The sequence below is a fragment of the Chanodichthys erythropterus genome, chromosome 12 (assembly GCF_024489055.1).
Source record: "Chanodichthys erythropterus isolate Z2021 chromosome 12, ASM2448905v1, whole genome shotgun sequence".
Taxonomy (NCBI): Eukaryota; Metazoa; Chordata; class Actinopteri; order Cypriniformes; family Xenocyprididae; genus Chanodichthys; species Chanodichthys erythropterus.
Window position 1 is genome coordinate 37,013,844 of NC_090232.1, and position 8,853 is coordinate 37,022,696.

Sequence of the window (8,853 nt, forward strand, 5' to 3'; positions counted from 1 at the left end):
GTGCAACAGTTGAGGATGTTTCAGGGGTGCTTGTTGTAGCCAAAGTTGTTGTTGTTGCATCAGCTGTTGTTGTGGTTTCAGATATAGTTGTGGTTGCTGCATCATTTGTCGATGTTGGTGCAACAGTTGTCGATGATGGTGCAACAGTTGAGGATGTTTCAGGGGTGCTTGTGGTAGCCAAAGTTGTTGTTGTTGCATCAGCTGTTGTTGTGGTGTCAGATATAGTTGTGGTTGCTGCATCAGTTGTCGACGTTGGTGCAACAGTTGTCGATGATGGTGCAACAGTTGAGGATGTTTCAGGGGTGCTTGTGGTAGCCAAAGTTGTTGTTGTTGCATCAGCTGTTGTTGTGGTTTCAGATATAGTTGTGGTTGCTGCATCATTTGTCGATGTTGGTGCAACAGTTGTCGATGATGGTGCAACAGTTGAGGATGTTTCAGGGGTGCTTGTGGTAGCCAAAGTTGTTGTTGTTGCATCAGCTGTTGTTGTGGTGTCAGATATAGTTGTGGTTGCTGCATCAGTTGTCGACGTTGGTGCAACAGTTGTCAATGATGGTGCAACAGTTGAGGATGTTTCAGGGGTGCTCGTGGTAGCCAAAGTTGTTGTTGTTGCATCAGCTGTTGTTGTGGTGTCAGATATGGTTGTGGTTGCTGCATCAGTTGTCGATGTTGGCGCTACAGTTGAGGATGTTTCAGGGGTGCTTGTGGTAGCCAAAGTTGTTGTTGTTGCATCAGCTGTTGTTGTGGTGTCAGATATAGTTGTGGTTGCTGCATCAGTTGTCGATGTTGGCGCTACAGTTGAGGATGTTTCAGGGGTGCTTGTGGTAGCCAAAGTTGTTGTTGTTGCATCAGCTGTTGTTGTGGTGTCAGATATGGTTGTGGTTGCTGCATCAGTTGTCGATGATGGTGCAACAGTTGAGGATGTTTCAGGGGTGCTTGTGGTAGCCAAAGTTGTTGTTGTTGCATCAGCTGTTGTTGTGGTGTCAGATATAGTTGTGGTTGCTGCATCAGTTGTCGATGTTGGCGCTACAGTTGAGGATGTTTCAGGGGTGCTTGTGGTAGCCAAAGTTGTTGTTGTTGCATCAGCTGTTGTTGTGGTGTCAGATATAGTTGTGGTTGCTGCATCAGTTGTCGACGTTGGTGCAACAGTTGTCGATGATGGCGCAACAGTTGAGGATGTTTCAGGGGTGCTTGTGGTAGCCAAAGTTGTTGTTGTTGCATCAGCTGTTGTTGTGGTGTCAGATATAGTTGTGGTTGCTGCATCAGTTGTCGATGTTGGCGCTACAGTTGAGGATGTTTCAGGGGTGCTTGTGGTAACCGAAGCTGTTGTTGTTGCATCAGCTGTTGTTGTGGTGTCAGATATAGTTGTGGTTTCTGCATCAGTTGTCGATGTTGGCGCTACAGTTGAGGATGTTTCAGGGGTGCTTGTGGTAGCCAAAGTTGTTGTTGTTGCATCAGCTGTTGTTGTGGTGTCAGATATAGTTGTGGTTGCTGCATCAGTTGTCGACGTTGGTGCAACAGTTGTCGATGATGGTGCAACAGTTGAGGATGTTTCAGGGGTGCTTGTGGTAGCCAAAGTTGTTGTTGTTGCATCAGCTGTTGTTGTGGTGTCAGATATAGTTGTGGTTGCTGCATCAGTTGTCGACGTTGGTGCAACAGTTGTCGATGATGGTGCAACAGTTGAGGATGTTTCAGGGGTGCTTGTGGTAGCCAAAGTTGTTGTTGTTGCATCAGCTGTTGTTGTGGTGTCAGATATAGTTGTGGTTGCTGCATCAGTTGTCGATGTTTGCGCTACAATTGAGGATGTTTCAGGGGTGCTTGTTGTAGCCAAAGTTGTTGTTGTTGCATCAGCTGTTGTTGTGGTGTCAGATATTGTTGTGGTTGCTGCATCAGTTGTCGATGATGGTGCAACAGTTGAGGATGTTTCAGGGATGCTTGTGGTAGCCAAAGTTGTTGTTGTTGCATCAGCTGTTGTTGTGATGTCAGATATAGTTGTGGTTGCTGCATCAGTTGTCGATGTTGGTGCTACAGTTGAGGATGTTTCAGGGATGCTTGTGGTAGCCAAAGTTGTTGTTGTTGTATCAGCTGTTGTTGTGGTGTCAGATACAGTTGTGGTTGCTGCATCAGTTGTCGACGTTGGTGCAACAGTTGACGATGTTTCAGGGGTGCTTGTGGTAGCCAAAGTTGTTGTTGTTGCATCAGCTGTTGTTGTGATGTCAGATATAGTTGTGGTTGCTGCATCAGTTGTCGATGTTTGCGCTACAATTGAGGATGTTTCAGGGGTGCTTGTGGTAGCCAAAGTTGTTGTTGTTGCATCAGCTGTTGTTGTGGTGTCAGATATAGTTGTGGTTGCTGCATCAGTTGTCGACGTTGGTGCAACAGTTGTCGATGATGGTGCAACAGTTGAGGATGTTTCAGGGGTGCTTGTGGTAGCCAAAGTTGTTGTTGTTGCATCAGCTGTTGTTGTGGTGTCAGATATAGTTGTGGTTGCTGCAACAGTTGTCGATGATGGCGCAACAGTTGAGGATGTTTCAGGGGTGCTTGTGGTAGCCAAAGTTGTTGTTGTTGCATCAGCTGTTGTTGTGGTGTCAGATATAGTTGTGGTTGCTGCAACAGTTGTCGATGATGGCGCAACAGTTGAGGATGTTTCAGGGGTGCTTGTGGTAGCCAAAGTTGTTGTTGTTGCATCAGCTGTTGTTGTGGTGTCAGATATAGTTGTGGTTGCTGTATCAGTTGTCGACGTTGGCGCAACAGTTGAGGATGTTTCAGGGGTGCTTGTGGTAGCCAAAGTTGTTGTTGTTGCATCAGCTGTTGTTGTGGTGTCAGATATAGTTGTGGTTGCTGCATCAGTTGTCGATGTTGGCACTACAGTTGTCGATGATGGCGCAAAATTTGAGGATGTTTCAGGGTTGCTTGTGGTAGCCAAGGTTGTTGTTGTTGCATCAGCTGTTGTTGTGGTGTCAGATATAGTTGTGGTTGCTGCATCAGTTGTCGATGTTGGTGCAACAGTTGAGGATGTTTCAGGGGTGGTTGTGGTAACCGAAGCTGTTGTTGTTGCATCAGCTGTTGTTGTGGTGTCAGATATAGTTGTGGTTGCTGCATCAGTTGTCGACGTTGGTGCAACAGTTGAGGATGTTTCAGGGGTGCTTGTTGTAGCCAAAGTTGTTGTTGTTGCATCAGCTGTTGTTGTGGTGTCAGATATAGTTGTGGTTGCTGCATCAGTTGTCGACGTTGGTGCAACAGTTGTCGATGATGGCGCAACAGTTGAGGATGTTTCAGGGGTGCTTGTGGTAGCCAAAGTTGTTGTTGTTGCATCAGCTGTTGTTGTGGTGTCAGATATAGTTGTGGTTGCTGCATCAGTTGTCGATGTTGGCGCAACAGTTGAGGATGTATCAGGGGTGCTTGTGGTAGCCAAAGTTGTTGTTGTTGCATCAGCTGTTGTTGTGGTGTCAGATATAGTTCTGGTTGCTGCATCAGTTGTTGACGTTGGTGGTACAGTTGATGATGTTTGAGGGGTGCTTGTGGTAACCGAAGTTGTTGTTGTTGCATCAGCTGTTGTTGTCGTGTCAGATATGGTTGTGGTTGCTGCATCAGCTGTCGATGTTGGCGCTACAGTTGAGGATGTTTCAGGAGTGTTTGTGGTACCCAAAATTGTTGATGTTGCACCAATAGTTGTGGTGTCAGATGGAGCTGTGATTGCTGCATCAGTTGTTGATGTTGGCGCTACAGTTGAGGATGTTTTAGGAGTGGTTGTGGTAGCCAAAGTTTTTGTTGTTGCACAAATAGATGTTGTGGTGTCAGATATAGTTGTGGTTGCTGCATCAGTTGTCGTTGTCGATGATGGCGCAACAGTTGAGGATGTATCAGGGGTGCTTGTGGTAGCCAAAGTTGTTGTTGTTGCATCAGCTGTTGTTGTGGTGTCAGATATAGTTGTGGTTGCTGCAACAGTTGTCGATGATGGCGCAACAGTTGAGGATGTTTCAGGGGTGCTTGTTGTAGCCAAAGTTGTTGTTGTTGTTGCATCAGCTGTTGTTGTGGTGTCAGATATAGTTGTGGTTGCTGCATCAGTTGTCGATGTTTGCGCTACAGTTGAGGATGTTTCAGGGGTGCTTGTTGTAACTGAAGTTGTTGTTGTTGCATCAGCTGTTGTTGTCGTGTCAGATATGGTTGTGGTTGCTGCATCAGATGTCGATGTTGGCGCTACAGTTGAGGATTTTTCAGGGGTGGTTGTGGTAACTGATTGTTGTTGCATCAGCTGTTGTTGTGGTGTCAGATATAGTTGTGGTTGCTGCATCAGATGTCGATGTTGGTGTTACAGTTGAGGATTTTTCAGGAGTGCTTGTGGTAGCCAAAGTTGTTGATGTTGCACCAATAGTTGTTGTGGTGTCAGATATAGTTGTGGTTATTGCAACAGTTGTCGATGATGGCGCAACAGTTGAGGATGTATCAGGGGTGCTTGTGGTAGCCAAAGTTGTTGTTGTTGCATCAGCTGTTGTTGTGGTGTCAGATATAGTTGTGGTTGCTGCATCAGTTGTCGATGATGGCGCAACAGTTGTCGATGATGGCGCAACAGTTGAGGATGTTTCAGGGGTGCTTGTGGTAGCCAAAGTTGTTGTTGTTGCATCAGCTGTTGTTGTGGTGTCAGATATAGTTGTGGTTGCTGCATCAGTTGTCGATGTTGGCGCTACAGTTGTCGATGATGGCGCAAAATTTGAGGATGTTTCAGGGTTGCTTGTGGTAGCCAAAGTCATTGTTGTTGTTGCATCAGCTGTTGTTGCGGTGTCAGATACAGTTGTGGTTGTTGCTTCAATTGTTGACGTTGGCGCTACAGTTGATGATGTTTCAGGGGTGCTTGTTGTAGCCAAAGTCATTGTTGTTGTTGCATCAACTTGTGTTGTGGTGTCAGATATAGTTGTGGTTGCTGCATCAGTTGTTGACGTTGGTGGTACAGTTGATGATGTTTGAGGGGTGCTTGTGGTAACCGAAGTTGTTGTTGTTGCATCAGCTGTTGTTGTGGTGTCAGATATAGTTGTGGTTGCTGCATCAGTTGTCGATGTTGGCGCAACAGTTGAGGATGTTTCAGGGGTGCTTGTGGTAGCCAAAGTTGTTCTTGTTGCATCAGCTGTTGTTGTGGTGTCAGATATAGTTGTGGTTGCTGCATCAGCTGTCGATGTTGGCGCAACAGTTGAGGATGTTTCAGGGGTGCTTGTGGTAGCCAAAGTTGTTGTTGTTGCATCAGCTGTTGTTGTGGTGTCAGATATAGTTGTGGTTGCTGCATCAGTTGTCGATGTTGGCGCAACAGTTGAGGATGTATCAGGAGTGCTTGTGGTAGGCAAAGTTGTTGTTGTTGCATCAGCTGTTGTTGTCGTGTCAGATATGGTTGTGGTTGCTGCATCAGCTGTCGATGTTGGCGCTACAGTTGAGGATTTTTCAGGGGTGGTTGTGGTAACCGAAGCTGTTGTTGTTGCATCAGCTGTTGTTGTGGTGTCAGATATAGTTTTGGTTGCTGCATCAGATGTCGATGTTGGTGTTACAGTTGAGGATGTTTCAGGAGTGCTTGTGGTAGCCAAAGTTTTTGTTGTTGCACAAATAGACGTCGTGGTGTCAGATATAGTTGTGGCTGCTGCATCAGTTGACGTTGTTGGCGCAACAGTTGAGGATGTATATGGGGTGCTTGTTGTAGCCAAGGTTGTTGTTGTTGCATCAGCTGTTGTTGTGGTGTCAGATATAGTTGTGGTTGCTTCATCAGTTGTCGATGTTGGCGCAACAGTTGAGGATGTATCAGGGGTGCTTGTGGTAGCCAAGGTTGTTGTTGTTGCATCAGCTGTTGTTGTGGTGTCAGATATAGTTGTGGTTGCTTCATCAGTTGTCGATGTTGGTGCTACAGTTGAGGATGTTTCAGGGGTGCTTGTGGCAACCAAAGTTTTTGTTGTTGCATCAACTTTTGTTGTGGTGTCAGATATAGTTGTGGTTGCTGCATCAGTTGTTGATGTTGGTGCTACAGTTGAGGATGTTTTAGGGGTGGTTGTGGTAGCCCAAGTCATTGTTGTTGTTCCATCAGCTGTTGTTGTGGTGTCAGATATAGTTGTGATTCCTGCGTCAGTTGTTGACGTTTGCGGTACAGTTGATGATGTTTGATGGGTGGTAGCCAGAGTTGTTGTTGTTGCACCAATAGTCGTTGTGGTGTCAGACATAGTTGTGTTTGCTGCATCAGTTTTCGATGTTGGCGCAACAGTTAAGGATGTTTCAGGGGTGGTTGTGCTAGCCAAAGTTGTTGTTGTTGTTTTTGAATCAACTGTTGTTGTGGTGTCAGATATTTTTGAGGTTGCTGCATCAGCTGTACATCCATAAACCATCCACCACAAATATACTGTCAAGACATATTTCATTGTTGTTTATTTCTTATTTCTTTTTTAATTACATATTGTTGCTTTGTTTCACATAAATTTCAGTTATTCTTTTATTCATTTGGTCTTTTAAATTGTTATTAGGCTTGTCATATTTTCTTTAAATTTGATCTTAAAAACATTGTATTATTTAACATAGATTTACTCACATATCGTGAGGACAGTTTTCCTTCCGCCATCATACCTATAAGTAAACCTGTTAAATGAAAATATAATTAGGTTTTTTCAGTCTTTTAAGACATGTTTAATTTTATATTTTTATAATGTTATACACTCATTATAAATCAGAGCCTAAGAGCTGTGTTTTGTATAAAATTTAAAGTATCTTTTTGCATTGAGATGATAGGATAACTGGAGTAAGGTTTTCCAACCAGAGATCTCCAGACATCCAGAAAAACACTAACAACCATCCATCACCACACTGATTATAATGTGCGTGTGATTTGTTTGTTTGGACATGGAGTGTCAGCTTCATCTCAGCCTTGCAAAAACAAAGCTTTTTGTAAATCCTGTTTACTCATCAGTTGACCACAACATCACTGTTCAAATGGGGTACACAATACCTAACGCCAACCAGGGGTGCATTTCCCAAAAGCATCATTAGCTAACAATGGTCACAAGTTTCGTCATTATCAGCATAGTTCAATAAGTCTGCGTTTCCAGAAACCATACTTCCAATAAACATTCGCAAACAGCATAGAACATTTACAAGGTTGGAACTACAGCTCCCAACCTGTGGTTAGAAGCATAGTTTCTTGTTTGCATGACGTGGGCTTAATAAATCCTTATTTTGAGCAAAATAAGCAAGCTGGCATTCAGTACAATCTATATCTTTAATTCTGAATATATACAAATGTCATTTACCTCTTTTAGTTTGTCAAGAGATTTAAAGAGTGTGAATGTGTGTTCATGCAGTAGCCTATGATTGAATTTGTAAACAAAGCAAAATAACTGATAAAAATTAGGATTAGTCCTTACATGCCATCTTTGCAATGTATAGCAAAAAAAAATCTGCCATTAATTCGAACTCAGATGGATTAATTAAAAGAAGTTATTACTCCACCGCCTGCATGACATAATTTACCAACGTGTTGAATGTCAGGTTTGCGACAATACAGTTTTGGGAAACAGCCATAACTAACTAGTTGATTTCTTCAACAATGCATCGTACTATGGTAGTTAAGCAGTGAGTTACATCATTGTACAGGAAACGCACCCCAGGACAGCAAGAAACCTCCAAGTGTTTCATGACTAGCTGAGCCTTACTATCCACATTTCAGCCCGGTCATTTGCACTTTATTAAATCAGGAAAATCAAGCCTCCTTGACAAAGTATGCTGGCTTGCATCTGGATTATCATTGATTTGTGCTGATTAAGTTTTTATCTACCTCCATAAATCAAGATTTATAAGTTAGTTATTGTAACGATGAGGGAGTCAGAGTAAGATCCACATGCAAGGCTTTATTAAATGTTGAGCGTGGTCATACAGGCATGGTCAAACGGGGCGAACAGGAACATCAGAGACAGGCAGGATCGTAGTCAAAGTACAGGCAGTGGTCAAAAGGCAGGCAGCTATCAATCACAGAACAGGAAAACCAGACAGGGATCGGGAACAGGAACCGGAACAGACAGGGAAACAGGATAAACGCTTGGAAATGTAACACTGGGGAAAACAAGACCTAGCGCCAAGGTGATGTGTGTATGAGTCTGTGTGTATGAGTCCCCAAAAAAAAGTTCTTGGGGATTTCAACGGGGTCTGTAGCGGGTTCGTGGGCAAGGAGTTCGAGTGGCGCCGGCAGGGCAAAGCATTTGGGCGGCGCTGGCAGGGCAAGACGCTTGAGTGGCGCTGGCAGAGCAAGGAACTTGGGCGGCGCTGGCAGGGCTAGAAGCTTGGGTGGTGCTGGCAGAGCAAGAAGCTTGGGCGGTGCTGGCAGAGCAAGTAGCATAGGCGACGCTGGCAGGGCTAAGAGCTTGGTCGGTGCTGGCAGAGCAAGAAGCTTGGGCGGTGCTGGCAGAGCACGACGCTTGGGCGGAGCAGGAGAGACCTCTGGAGTGGTCTCTGGACCCACAGCGGGCTCTTGAAAGGCTTCTGAGCCTTGAAGAACGGAAGAAGCCTTCTTCCTCCACCTCCTCCTCTTCCGAGGATGAGGCGATGGTTCACCGGTTGGAGCGGGTTCCGGAGCAGACTCACTGGCTGAAGCGGGCTCTGGAGCAGACTCACTGGCTGAAGTGGGCTCTGGGGCAGTCTCACTGGCTGAAGCGGGTTCTGGAGCAGACTCAATGGTTGGAATGCCCCCTACATCCATAAGCACCATCTTGCCCATGTGCACTGGCAGAGCAGCCATCTTGTCCATCGTGTCCAGGGCGCGTGAGTGCATCGCAACCGGCGAATCTGAGTGCGTTGCACCCGGCAAACTTTAGTGCATCACAACCGGTGAATTTGAGTGCG